This window comes from Pinus tabuliformis, chromosome Q (genome assembly GCF_031772625.1).
Source record: "Pinus tabuliformis cultivar Carrire ecotype Pingquan chromosome Q, CPIR1, whole genome shotgun sequence".
Classification (NCBI taxonomy): Eukaryota; Viridiplantae; Streptophyta; class Pinopsida; order Pinales; family Pinaceae; genus Pinus; species Pinus tabuliformis.
Window position 1 is genome coordinate 1,092,987,376 of NC_142296.1, and position 13,975 is coordinate 1,093,001,350.

Genomic DNA, 13,975 nt, shown 5'->3' on the forward strand with positions numbered 1-13,975 from the left:
AGACTCGACCTAAAACTGTAAGAAAATTATGCAAAAACTGAAATAACTAACCTAAACGTACAACCTAACATCTATGAGGTCTAGTCAAACTCTCGACTCAATTAGAGGAGGATTTGTTTCATTTTTTAACGAGCTTGACACAGGAAAAGAACTATGCTCGGATTCGGTTTCATGTTTATGCAAGCTTGAAACGAAAAACTATGCTTGTTATAAGTTCACATGCCCCCAGCATAAAGATGCAAACCAAGGTACATGCCCCCCAAGCTTCATTGCATTCAATGAGGTGGATGGAATGAAGCTTTACTTTCAAGATCTTGGAAAGAATTGTGGGAGTTGTTTCATTTTTTAGTGAGCTTGACACAAGACAAGGAACTATGCTCATAACTACTCTCTACAATCTACCTAACAAAAACTTAACTCTAAAAACCTTGATTCATTTTTTAACGAGCTTGAAAAATGTACTCATGGTTTTCACTTTTTCGTAAATTTTAATGAGTTCGAAAAAGGGATAAAAATGTACTCATATGACCGACTTTCAATTTAATTTACGAGCAGGAAAAGACGGAAAGAACTCGGCATTTTCATTTGTTTTACGAGAATGAAAAATAGCAAAATAATCTCGGGATTTTCATGAGTTTAACGAGTCTTGAAAATAACTGAAATTGACTCGAGATAGGTTTCATTTTTACAAAAGCTTGAAACAGATAAAAACTATGCTTCAAATTAGTTTCATTTTTACACAAGCTTGAAACAGAGATAAAACTGTGCTTGATGCCCCCTAAGCATAATTGTTAGAGCGCATGCCCCCCAGCTTCATTTCATTCAACTAAGGTGGATGAAATGAAGGTTCAAGAACGAGATCATTTGAAAGACTCGACCTAAAACTGTAAGAAAATTATGCAAAAACTGAAATAACTAACCTAAACGTACAACCTAACATCTATGAGGTCTAGTCAAACTCTCGACTCAATTAGAGGAGGATTTGTTTCATTTTTTAACGAGCTTGACACAGGAAAAGAACTATGCTCGGATTCGGTTTCATGTTTATGCAAGCTTGAAACGAAAAACTATGCTTGTTATAAGTTCACATGCCCCCAGCATAAAGATGCAAACCAAGGTACATGCCCCCCAAGCTTCATTGCATTCAATGAGGTGGATGGAATGAAGCTTTACTTTCAAGATCTTGGAAAGAATTGTGGGAGTTGTTTCATTTTTTAGTGAGCTTGACACAAGACAAGGAACTATGCTCATAACTACTCTCTACAATCTACCTAACAAAAACTTAACTCTAAAAACCTTGATTTATTTTTTAACGAGCTTGACACAAGACAAGGAACTATGCTCAAAAATCCTTGATTCATTTTTTAATGAGCTTGACACAAGACAAGGAACTATGCTCATGACTACGCTCTACAATCTACCTACTTAACCTACCCTTGTTTCATTTTTTAACGAGCTTGACACAAGACAAGGAACTGTGCTCTAAAATCCTTGATTCATTTTTTAATGAGCTTGACACAAGACAAGGAACTATGCTCAGAAATTCGCATGCCCCCAGCATAATGATGCAAAGCGAGGTACATGCCCCCCAGGCTTCATTGCATTCAACCGGCTGGATGAAATGAAGGTTTACTTTCAAAATTTAACTTGAAAAGGGAGTTGTTTCATTTTTAAGGAGGTTGACACAAGAAAAGAACTATCCTCATACCTGATTCATTTTTTAACGAGGTTGATACAGGAAAAAACTACCCTCGTACACACTGATTCATTTTTTAATGAGGTTGACACAGTAAAAGGAACTTTCCTCACTACATCCAGTTTCATTTTTTAACGAGGTTGCTACAGGAAAAACTATCCTCGCTACAACCTATTTCATTTTTTAACGAGGTTGATACAGGAAAAAACTTTCCTCGTAACATTGATCATGGTTTCCAACTGGAGGAAAGACATGTCAATGGACACACCTTGATCATGGCTTCCAAGAGGTCTTCATCCGAAGGAAGAATACTTCTTGGGAAGGAACACATGTCAAGGGACTCAAAAGGGATAAGAACATCGTGTTCAATTAATCCCATAGAGTTTTCCATGTCAATTACCGGAGCTAAATCAAAGGAAGATGAGCAAACAGTGAGAGGCTCACTTACATCGGTAACTGAAATCATGGGACCGGTTGCCACATAATTAACCCGTGGCAGGGTAGATACCACTTTAGAATCAGGAACATTTAGGGGTGTCATATTATTGGTAGTTGAAAAAAGACTAGGGAACGAAAGCTGGTCTACAGTCACAATACTGCCATTATGAGGGAAAGACATCACGCGAAAGAGTGTCGATACGACAGCTTTCATTGCATAAACATAGTCTCGCCCAAGGAGTAAATTGAAATCCAAGGGACCTCGAACTACCATAAGATCAACACAAATAGTTTTACCTTCCAAGGTAATAGAAAACTTAGGAAGGATCCCTAAAGGTTCACTAATTGTTCTGTTAAAAGCTTTCAGATTCTGCGTAATAGGCGCAAGCTGAGGGGAACCCAAAGCTTTCCAAACAGCTGAGGATAAAATACTAACAGAAGCACCTTCATCTACCTGAGTACGATGTATGTCCCTACCACCAGCCTTGACAATGATTTGGAAAGGGATGGAGGAAGGAAGACGAGGTTCTGTCAGTCTATTCCAATCAAAGGAAAAGACCTCAGTACTTGGAGGGGGTTCTGTAGAAACAGGTGAAATGCCCCCCGGCATAGAAGAATCCGATGTAACAAGAAGAACATCAGCGATATGAAATTTACTCTCGAAAAGGAGAGTGTGATCGACCGAATGTGAAATTGAATCGACCACTTGATCAACTAATGGATCATCAACCTGAGTGACATGAGTTTCACTCTCCAATGGGAGAGTGTGATCGACTGTACTTGAATTTAGATCAATCACTCCGTCAGTTGACGGTAGGTTGGGAGAAAGTTTACGGTAACCAGTTGGAAATTCTTGCTGTGGAACAGTAAGGTTTTCCAACAATGTTGAGGCTTCATCCATGTGAGGGCAAATGTGAGTTTGATGACTCCCTTTGCATAACTTACAAGGAAACCTAACTTTACCCTTTTTCCCAGGAACCTGACTATCACTGGTTGATGGATCAATGGAAAGTTGATGAGATTTTTCTGACCATACTTCCAAGACCTTTGGAATACTAGGACAATTGACAAGGAAGTGGTCACCCTTACAAAGCCTGCAAGGGTATTTGGGTTTACGATGCATGTCGGAATTTTCCTCAACACAACTAACACTTACAGCCATGGTTGGTTGGTTGACTTCTTTCTTATCTTGCTTCTTCTTCTTCTTCTTCTTCTTCCCTTTCTTCTTCTTCTTAGCCTCCTGGTTACTAGCATCAAGGTTTTTACCAGGCGAAGAGGAAGAAATGGAGGAAGAAAAATTAGGCGAAGAAGGTAAAGGGTCAACAGAAGGTTGGTGATGTTGAGATGGTGAACTCTGTTGAGGTGAAGCATCCGGTTGAGATGGAACAATTGGAGTATTTTGGGCCAACGAAGTTGAAAATAACCATATCGGTAAACCTATTGTAAATCCAGGTAATGACAAAGTAGCCATATAAGGAGGACCAACATTTCCAAAGTAAGGAAAAGTACTAGGATTCTCATTAGGAGGGGTTCCTAGGTTGATAAATTCCGGAACATTTGCCATTATATTCAACTTCAGTGAATTTTATTAACAATTTAAAACTAAAATTAACAATTTACAATTCACACTTAACAACTAAAATTCACAATTCACACCTATGGTTTCTAAAAGTAAAAACAAACAAATTAACACGCGCTATCAAATCTAGGAGTCAAACCACACACAAACAGTAAGCTCTCCGGACCGAAAACACTAGTTGGTGATGAAGCCCAACCTCGCAGAATTCAGTACAGAAATGGCAGGTGGAACAGTTACCCCGGCAACCTGCTTAATGAATAGACCGGCACAAGTTCCTCCACTTTAACCGTCTCGAAGTGAAGTGAACCCCCCGGAAAATCCAAGTGAGTATAACCGACGTCTGCTCCAGGTACAGTGGGACCTTCCCTCCACCGTCACCTCGGTAGAACCCTAAAGATTATGGTCACTAAGGTCACCAACAGTAACAAATACACCTGGGGGAACAGTCTAAACTCCGACAGCACGCAAGGGCAGAGTAGCAAGCTCAATCCCCTTACCGGCTCCTTGACAACAATCCAAGGTTTACCGATAAGTGACCCCTGGCTCCTCGACAATGGTTAATCCGAGGTTTACCGTTTGTAATACGTACTGTCTGGCGTCGTTCCCAACGAGGGGGGAATGATCCCCTCACTGGTTCGGACACGAGCTCGTGCTTCTCCTTTAAGAGGAGCTTTCCCAGAGTGCAATTGAAACAATTGGATTTATTCTACTCAAGATAAACTATCTGTTTGGTTTTGTAGTCTTGGAGAGTTAAGTACTCACCTACTCCAAGACCCTAGCCTAAGCTATGTTGGTGTTTCAGAGCCCTAGAAATGTAAAAATTACTAGATGAATTTTAATTAAGCGCTGTGTTATTAAGGCTGTTATTACTCAAATGGGTAAATGGAGATGAAACCAATGGTGTTATGACCCGACTCAACTGAATGCAATCGAATATGATAATGTAATCGTTTCAATTCGATGAATCCTAACTAAAGTAAGGAGAGAGTTTCCATTCACTTCCAACAATGCAAAAAATTGATCACTAAGAGAAAATATAACAAATTCTCTAATGCACTAATTTTATCAAGAAAAACTAATGCAAATCAATTCCAAACCATTTTTTTTTTATTTTTATTTTGTGTAAATTCAAATCAAAGAAAACTGATCTAAATCTACGATTGATTTTTCAGAATGTAAACTATGCAATTGTAATCTAAGCACAATTCACTTGAAAAGTATGCAAATGTAATCTATGCACATTTTTCATTCATATTCTGAAAATGAGAATTCTAATTGTGCAAATGTGATCTATGCAAAAGAATTCTCAAACACAAGACGATTCTAATGTGATCTAAGAACCAATCAAGTGCAAATTGAGAAAATTGGGTGAGAGTTCCAAAGATCAAAACATAAAAACACTCAAAGGCGATTAACACTCATACACAATTTAGCCCCCCCCGGCGAATGAGGGGGAAATTTTTTTGCAAAAACAAAAGCAAAAAGATGCAAAATTGTGAAAAGACTGAGACAAACCTCCAAGTAATGATCAAAGGAAATCAAATCAAGAATTTCTCAAGAAAGAGACTCAAAACACCCAATTGATGAAAGCTAAAGCAGGAATGCCAAGGAAACAAGCCTAGGTGAAGATTTATGGCAGGTAACCAGTGGATCTGGGCAGTAAAAACTAAGAAAAAACAAAATCTAAGAGCAAAAAATGCAAAAAATGGAATCTTCCTAAATTTTACAGGAAGACGCAGGCAACCCGTTATCACAGGCGCGGGCCCGCACTGTGCACGCTGCGAAAGTGCGTCCAGGGACGCACTGTGCAGCACTCAGAGGGTGCGTCCTTCTGAAAAACTCAAGAAAAACCAAAATAAAACTAATCCTAAGCTAACCCACCCAGAAACAGAAACACAGAGCCAAAAACCAGAAAAATAAACCAATTTTCTCAGAGCAAAGTTCACACAAAGGAAAAAACTTTTCTCATCAATGGAATCTATCCCCAGTGGAGTCGCCAATTTGTCACACGGAATCTGTCAAGGGTGCGGACACGACTGACCTTCCTAGAAGTCTAAGACATTCTAATGACAAACAAGACAAAATGGAGTGATCTTTCTCTAAATACACCTTTTACAACATGAAAACTACAAGTGTTTAGGCTTACCTTATTCCAAAACGCTGTTGTTGAAGTGCGTTCTTGACGATCCGGATGAGCTCCTCCTTCAAGTCAATTCCTGCAACCACAAACAATCAAACAATTACCAAGCACTTTCATTTCATATAATAAAACATATATTCAACATGCAGACCAAGGAACACATGAAATAACTCATTAACACAAGCTATTGAGAAAAATAAACCAGTTTGTATTAATAACGAAACAAAGAAACTCTTACAACCTGGCCTTGGTGTTGTGCAAGTTCCTCCCAGGGTCCATCAAGGGTTTTCCTCTACTTTGACAAAGCTCACCCTCTCCCAAGTAGAATCAAGTGAAGACAATCTCTCCTCACAAAGGCTCTAATGGAAGACCTAAATCCTGCAGCATTTACCCAAAGAAAATGTATAGCTCCAACCTCCTCTCCCTCTGGCTCAATGTCTTTATTTATAGTGCTGTAAAGAGGTTATTCAGGTCCACTATCAATGGGATCATCCCCCTCTTTGGGTGGGATAGCTCCCTTATTGATGGGATAAGTTCCCCCTTAATAGAGATACATGAACCAACTGGAGGCGCATCCATTTCATCAAACCGACCTCTAGAATGTTCTAGAAGTAACCACAAGTAACTTTTTCAAGATAAAACTCGCGCATTTTGCCTTTTACAGAGGGACGCACCTGTCCCTTAACATACAGAGCGTCCATGGACGCAGATTTTGTGAACATGGTCAGCGTCCCCGCAGGTAAGGCTAGAGAGAACCTGCGACCCCAGAGATAAACATAGTTTTTACAAGACTTTCTCTCTTCTTTGAGTTTGAGATGGATAACAGAGGCATGAGACTTGCCTAAGAGGGTAGCATGACTATTGATTTGAGCCATACTAACTGTAAGTAGTCAAGGTGACATTTTTTAGTGTAACACCTCCATATGCACAACCTTTTATGGGTCCATACTCCAGAATGAACATGGTGTGGGATCCGTCTCAAAATCAACAGACTTTGAACCTAATGTGTAGTTACTTAATCAACTTGTACAACCTTTTTTTTCTGGTTCCACCCAGCAACCTGTCCAACCTACTGTTCAAATCCCTGCATTTGGTACAGTTTAGCAGCCTGGGCCTAGCTCACCTCGTACTCTGCCTCAAACTGCTGCAACTACTGCAACTTCTGTTCAACCTACAACACCTATTTCTGGAGTATCTGCAGCTCCGGTTTCTACTACCCCTACATCAGTGCAAAGTCCTCAAGTCTCTGTGCCACAGTCAGGACCTACAGTTCAGACTTTGGTCCAGATGCCTGTAGGACAAGCTAGTACAAGTACGATTGCCACAAGTCAACTGCAATTCATCTATCAACCGTACTAGGGACAATAGCAATTTGGGCCTATTGTACAAAACCCAGTTTATCAGTATCAGTCGTATCTTGGCTATACTTATCAATAGCCTCAACAACCCCAGTTTGGTCTAGTTAATCCTGGTTTTCTAGGAGGTTATAACATTCCTAATGAAAACCCGATTCCAGGTTATACTGGATATCCTCCTCCTGGAACTGGTCTCATTACTCAAGGTTTTCGCGACCCTAACTGTCAGTTACCATTTATTGCAACTTTGGATTTACTTGATTTGTCACGCCTTACGAACGATCTAATTTACTATCTTCCGTATTGGTCGCCAATGCCTAGTAAGTTGCCTAGTGATATCCTGAAATTCGAGGGTAAGTCAGGAGAGGATCCATCAAATCACGTTATGACTTATCACCTTTGGTGTGCATCTAATTCAATCATCGATGGTTCAATTCGATTGCATATTTTTCAAAAAACTCTCATTGGTCTTGCTGCCAAATGGTACATTGAGTTACCATGAGCCTCTTTTTATAATTTCAATCAGTTAGCCACTGCTTTCTTAACTCATTTTCAGTTGCCTGTCAGATACGACAATGGCACGAAACTATTAACTTCACTAAAACAATCCACGTCCACATATATTTCTGATCATATTCATGAATGGCGACGTAGAAGGTGTTTAGTGAAAGTTTTCATTCCGGATCAAATTTTAGCGGAATGGTTCATTAAATCATTGTTACCCAAAATCACTGAAGATGTAGTTAAGGGATGAGTTGTTACTGAAGAGCAAGTCATTGCTCAGTCTCAGTACCTTGACCTCGTCCTTACGCAGTCAGGTACTTTACATGAAAAAATCCCTGATCTTCCAAAACACGGTCAAATAATTGCAACTCCTTCAGGGTCTCATGCCGCTGACGGTATGATTTGTTTAGTTAGTACTAAAAGCAAGAAGAAATATTCAAAGAATTCTTCTCCTATAATAACTATACCTGATTCCTTGACAGGAGATTCTTCCGCTGAAATTTCTGCCGACATCTATGTCATAGAATCATCTACGGCCAAATCAAAATCCGGTAGTAAAAAGAAGGGGAAGAAGAAAAACAAACAAAATTCAAGAGATAAAACAGATAAAAATTAATCTATTGACGAAAAATGGAAACCTCGCTATCCTTGTTTCATTTGCGACGAGGATCATTTTACCAAAGACTGCCCACATCAAACAGAGGTTTAAAAATTCATTAAAGGTTCTCAAACGCCTGCTGTCTTAAAGGATCCTTTTCCTACTCAAGATAGTAAGATGATTGGTTCTTCCTTGAATGCCTCAAAAGAACCCATTATGATGATGTCTCATGTTAGGATTGCGACGCGATCACAAGATTATGGTAGTAAAAATTGTGTTGGTGGTAAAGAAGCAAAATCTTCTAATTCAAGCACATCAACTACACCTCCTCCTAGTTTCGGTCCACTATAGATCGAGAAACCCAACCCTGATTTAGTAATCAAACCACCTGCTAAAGGTATACTTTAGAAATCAACTTTCAATCCACATGCGAGCGCTGCTCAGAATTACAACATCATTGAAGACTTAGCTATTTCCCCTTCAGCAATGTCGGCTTTGGAAGTGCTGCAATCGTGCCCAGCACAGAATAAATTACTATTGTCTGCTATAGGAGCTGTCGATATTCAGGTTTTGAACCTAATAATCTTCGATTTAGAGAATAGTACACCCGCCTACCTCATCAAATGGCTTTCCAGATTCCAGTTTTAGTAAAAAACAGACCTTGCTTTCAGACTGTGATTGATGAAGGGGCTTCTACGTGTATTATGTCGATCCAGTGTTGGAAATCGCTTAGTTCTCCCACACTCAATCACTCTCCGACAATTCTAAAGGCTTTTGATGGCTGAGGGTTCCATCCTTTTGGTATTTTGCAGGATTTACCTATAGGGGTCGAAGGAAAAACCGTAAATCTAGATGTGGAAGTGGTTGATCCCCTCTAGATTACAACCTTCTCCTGGGTTGCAGTTGGTCTTATGCTATGACTGTTATTTTTTCATTGGTTTTTTGGCTTATTAAGTTTCCTCATAACCGAAAGATCGTTACAATAGACCAGCTGACTTATTTCTCATCTGACCCAGCCTCTATAGGTAGTATTCAGCACATCGGTAAAACGACTATCCCTTACAAGGATGTTGGCATAGGTTTGATTAAAGATTATGGTTTACTGGGAACTTTTTCCTTCCCTCCTCCTAACGTATCGCCTTCTATTTCAAATATTCATATGATTTCATCGAATACTGTTACTTTTGATGATCCTTGGATCGTACCTTTCAATTTTGAGGTGGATTCATTTGATGGTGTGATGCCTTTGAGTCCCTTTGAAATTGCATATCAGGTTGTACAGTCGTTTTCTGATTCTTGTTCAACCAAAACTGATCTTCACCCTATAATTGTTGTCGGTCCTTTTGCAAAGTGGGGTATTGAATTTATTACATGTAACCCTCACTCGGCCAGGGGGCATGCGTATATTATCCTAGCGGTAGATTATTTTACTAAGTGGGCCGAGGCAATGCCTACATTTTCGGCAGACGACAAGACTACTGCAAATTGCGTATTCAATCATATAATTGCTAGATTTGGTGTTCCTCAAGCTATTATTACTCATCATGAAAGTCACTTTCGAAATATCATGATGACTAAACTGACAGATCAACTTGGCCTGCACCACGATAGTTCTACTTCGTATTACCCATAGGCTAATGGTCTGGTTGAAGCTATCAATAAAGTTTTAGTCACTATGATCAAATGAACCATTGGTATTCATAAGTTGAATTGGCATACCATGCTATTTTCAGCATTTTGGGCATATTGGACCTCAGTAAAAACATCAACTGATTTCACTCCTTTTCAACTAGTTTACAGTTTGGAAGCAGTGTTACCTATTGAATGTGAAATTTCATCATTACAATTAGCCATAGAATTACTCCCATCTACTTCTGAAGAAGAGAAACGTTTTTTGTACTTAGCTCAGCTAGATGAGAATTGACACACTGTTGTAATGGCAAACGAGACTCATGTGAAACGAATAAAAGCTCAGTACGACAGAAGTATTACACCTTGTAATTTTTCAGAAGGAGACCTAGTTTTACTAGATGATCAAGTGAACAATAAGCTAGGGGCTGGAAAATTTGTACCTATGTGGCATGGTCCTTACATTGTTAAGCAAAAGCTAGAAAAAGGGGCTTATGAATTGATAGATTTTGACGGTGTCTCTTTGGATAAACCCAGAAATGGACTTTATCTAAAGAGATATTATGCTTAAATTTTGTGTGGAGATTTTTTGTTAGATTATTTTCTTTACAGCTAGTGTGTTTTGGATTAGAAAAGTGTGCCTAGTTTAGAGAGTGCTCTTATCATTATTCCTGCTTATCTTGATTTTACTCTTGATATTGCAAATTTCGACATCTCTTTAAACATACATTGGTTTTGTTGATGGTGCTTGTCGTAGTACACAGAACATTTCTTCCACAACTTGGGTTATCTATTCACCCTCTAATGAGTTAGTATCTATGCATGGGGTAAGCCTCGGTCAAACAACAAATAACATTGCAGAGTATAGTGCAGTGATTGAGTTATTATCTGAATCCATCTCATTTGGGATTTAGAGTTTGATTGTTAGGTTGGATTCTGAACTCGTTGTATTACAACTTAACAGGGTTTATGCCATTAGAAATCCAATGTTATTAAGGTTATTTTTGAGAGTTCATCTCTTGGAACGTGAATTTGATTACATTGAATATCAGCATATTCCAAGACATTTAAATACATTAGCAGATGCAGTTGCTTCTAGTATGATAAATAGACATTTGCAATAATCAAAACAGTAAATTTAATAACATTCGATAACATGTTACACAAGATATCCGGTAATAATGATATATCATAGCATAGAAGTGTCTTTCAAAATATACATCGTCTTCGATCATAGGTTGGAAAACACCTTATGATCGGCAAAAATGATAATACAAAAAATAAAAAATGTCATGAGTCTACAAAATCGATCATCCTATCCCTGGCGATGATCACGATAAGAAACCACTGCTCGGGCCACCCTACATAGGAACCTCCTAAAAGGTCCTGGGACCCCAATCACATATCTCTGTAACCTAAGTGGAATATCATCTATATCAGTCTCTGGAATATCTAGTGTCAAGCGCTCTAGATGATGTTCCAAGTTGGTCAGGATCTCTGCTGATTGGTCCTGTGGGGCTGGTGCTACTGCGCGGCTGGTCATCGTGGACCCACATCTGCATTTAAACTTTTGATTGTCAGTTTTGGATGATTTAAAAATATAAAAAAAAATTAAGACTTAGGAAGTGTTGAAAATGATTTTCCCTGAATCATCCCATTGCTCTCCTAGTGGAAGAAACATGTCTGGGTCACCGCAGTAATCCATCCTGCCATATGGAAAATCCTGAATCACAAAAAGTTGGTTGTTCAACCAATGAAAATATTCAGGTGGAAATCGAACAAGCTCTATACCCTCCTCAGGGTGACGGGCCATCAAAGCAACCAACAAACTATCCTAGGCTCTCGAGGAATACCAACATCAACATGAATATGCTGCAGGGCTAACATGGGTATCCTCTCTAGAGCAAAGCTGACTATAATAAATCCATATCCAAAGTTCATCAGCTGTCCATTCTTTGCTCTGGTTAGTTTGCCTTTCACATTTGCCAACACAGCCTTGCACCAGTTGAATATGGTGCCTCAAAAACAGTCTACAACCATCTGCATCTGGGATCCAGTAGCCACATGCAATGCTACACTCCCGCATAGCCTGGTAACAGTGAATGCAATAACCTTAAGCTCAGGATGGCTAATAGTTTTAATATCAATCCGTTTGTCCTTTGTTTGATCATCGCAAAACTCCAATCGGAGACTAGCGACAGACTGGCCACCTGGCCTAGTCCCGAAAAGAGATAATTGTTTGCCCCTCTTGGACAAACCAGTCAAAAAGTATATGTCCTCCAGCTCGATTTCGAGCCGGTGGCCACCAATCATGAAGCACTAGTCCTGTGTGTTCCATCTGTCTACCAGCCATTGCAAGAGGTCTACTTGGGCCCTCATGCCTTGTATGCCCCAGAACTTAAGCAATCCGCATGCTCTCAATGCCTGCAATGTGGGCATATGATTTAGTGCGGAAAAATCTACATCCTCATGCTCACATTCTCGCCAAATAAGCATTTTGAATGTCCTACAATGCATAAAAAGACATATTAGAACAAGTTAGTTTGAAAAATTTTGGGCAAAAATGGAGAAATTTAAGTTTTTAAAATTCATTTCGCGGGGTCCACACCCACTGCTTACAAACAGTGCGTAGGTCTGCACGGGTTGTGAGCAATAGGTGCAGACCCACGACTTTTTTCTTTATAGAAAAAAGTCGGGGTCCGCAGGGGCTGCATGTTGCACCTGCAGACCCCCGCGAGCGACTTTCTAAACCTATTTTTCCTTCAAAAATCAAATTTAAAGCCTAAAAACAAAATGTAAACAGATGAAATGCAAGTTAAGGAGGACGTAGATTACCTAGAGCTGACGGTCTTTGATTCTGACAGACGGATTTTCTAGAATCTTCATAGGAACTTTTTTACCAAAAAGCTCTCACTTCTCACTCTGAACTCAAATGGTAAAAATGAAGATAGAAAAGCCCTTTTTATAATTTTTTTCGAATAAATGAGTTTTTAATTTATTTATTTTTCATTTTAAAAAGGTAAATTTTTAAATCATTTTTATTTATCTTAAACAAGTATGTGTAATGTTTTGAGTTTTTGTGCAGAATATTGGATTTTTCGAGGAAATTGATCATTTTTCAACAAAGAGCATACTTTTATCACTTTTTCAGACTCTTTCAAAAATTTATGAAAAAGAAAAACATTGGAGTCCTCTTTAAGCTCTTTTCAGACTCTCGAAAATTGAAAAGATTGTCGAGCACTTGATTGTTCGAACTCGTTAAAATAAATGAATAATCATCCCTTCAGTATAAGTTTACCCCTTTTATGGACTGAAATGGACTATTTACGAAAAAGGTACATGTTGACTAATTACAGTCAATAGAGTCCTCTTTAAACCCTTTTCAGACTCGTTAAATATGAAAAGATTGTTGAGCGCTTGTCTTTTCAGCTCGTTAAAGTATTGGAAATGTCATCCCTCCTGTATTATTTTATCCTTTTTTGGACCTGAGGGATTATTTTACGAAAAAGTACCCCCATGGAGTTTTCTTAAGTTTTTCTTCTGACTCCCTAAAATTGAAAAACATCGAGTTTTTCCTATACTGGACTCGTTAAAATTTAACAGTAAAGGACCTGTTCAATTTTAAACAGGAACGAACCACTCCTTCTTAGGGTTTGAATTTTAAACTAAGTTGGACTCATCCAAAGGATGAGCTTATAAACAAGCAAATGTTATCCTCCTCAAGCTTGTCAAAAATAAAGAGGTACTTGCCAGAAATGGTGGGGGAAAAGAGAGAAAATGAACCTATTTTTTACACTTTGTTTTATAAAAAGATGTCAACCACTCTTGAACATGACACTTTTTTTTCACCTGGGTTGCAAAAATCCTTTGCCTAACAGTTAATCAAACCACATTGAAAGTCTTCAGCTGGTTTCTGGGTATTAGCTTTGGTCAATGTCACCAAGCCATCTACAGTGTCGTTATGTGTTCAAGAGAGCAGTTCAAACAAACCATTCATCTGCGAAATATCTATCATCCATTTTGACCATCCCTGAGT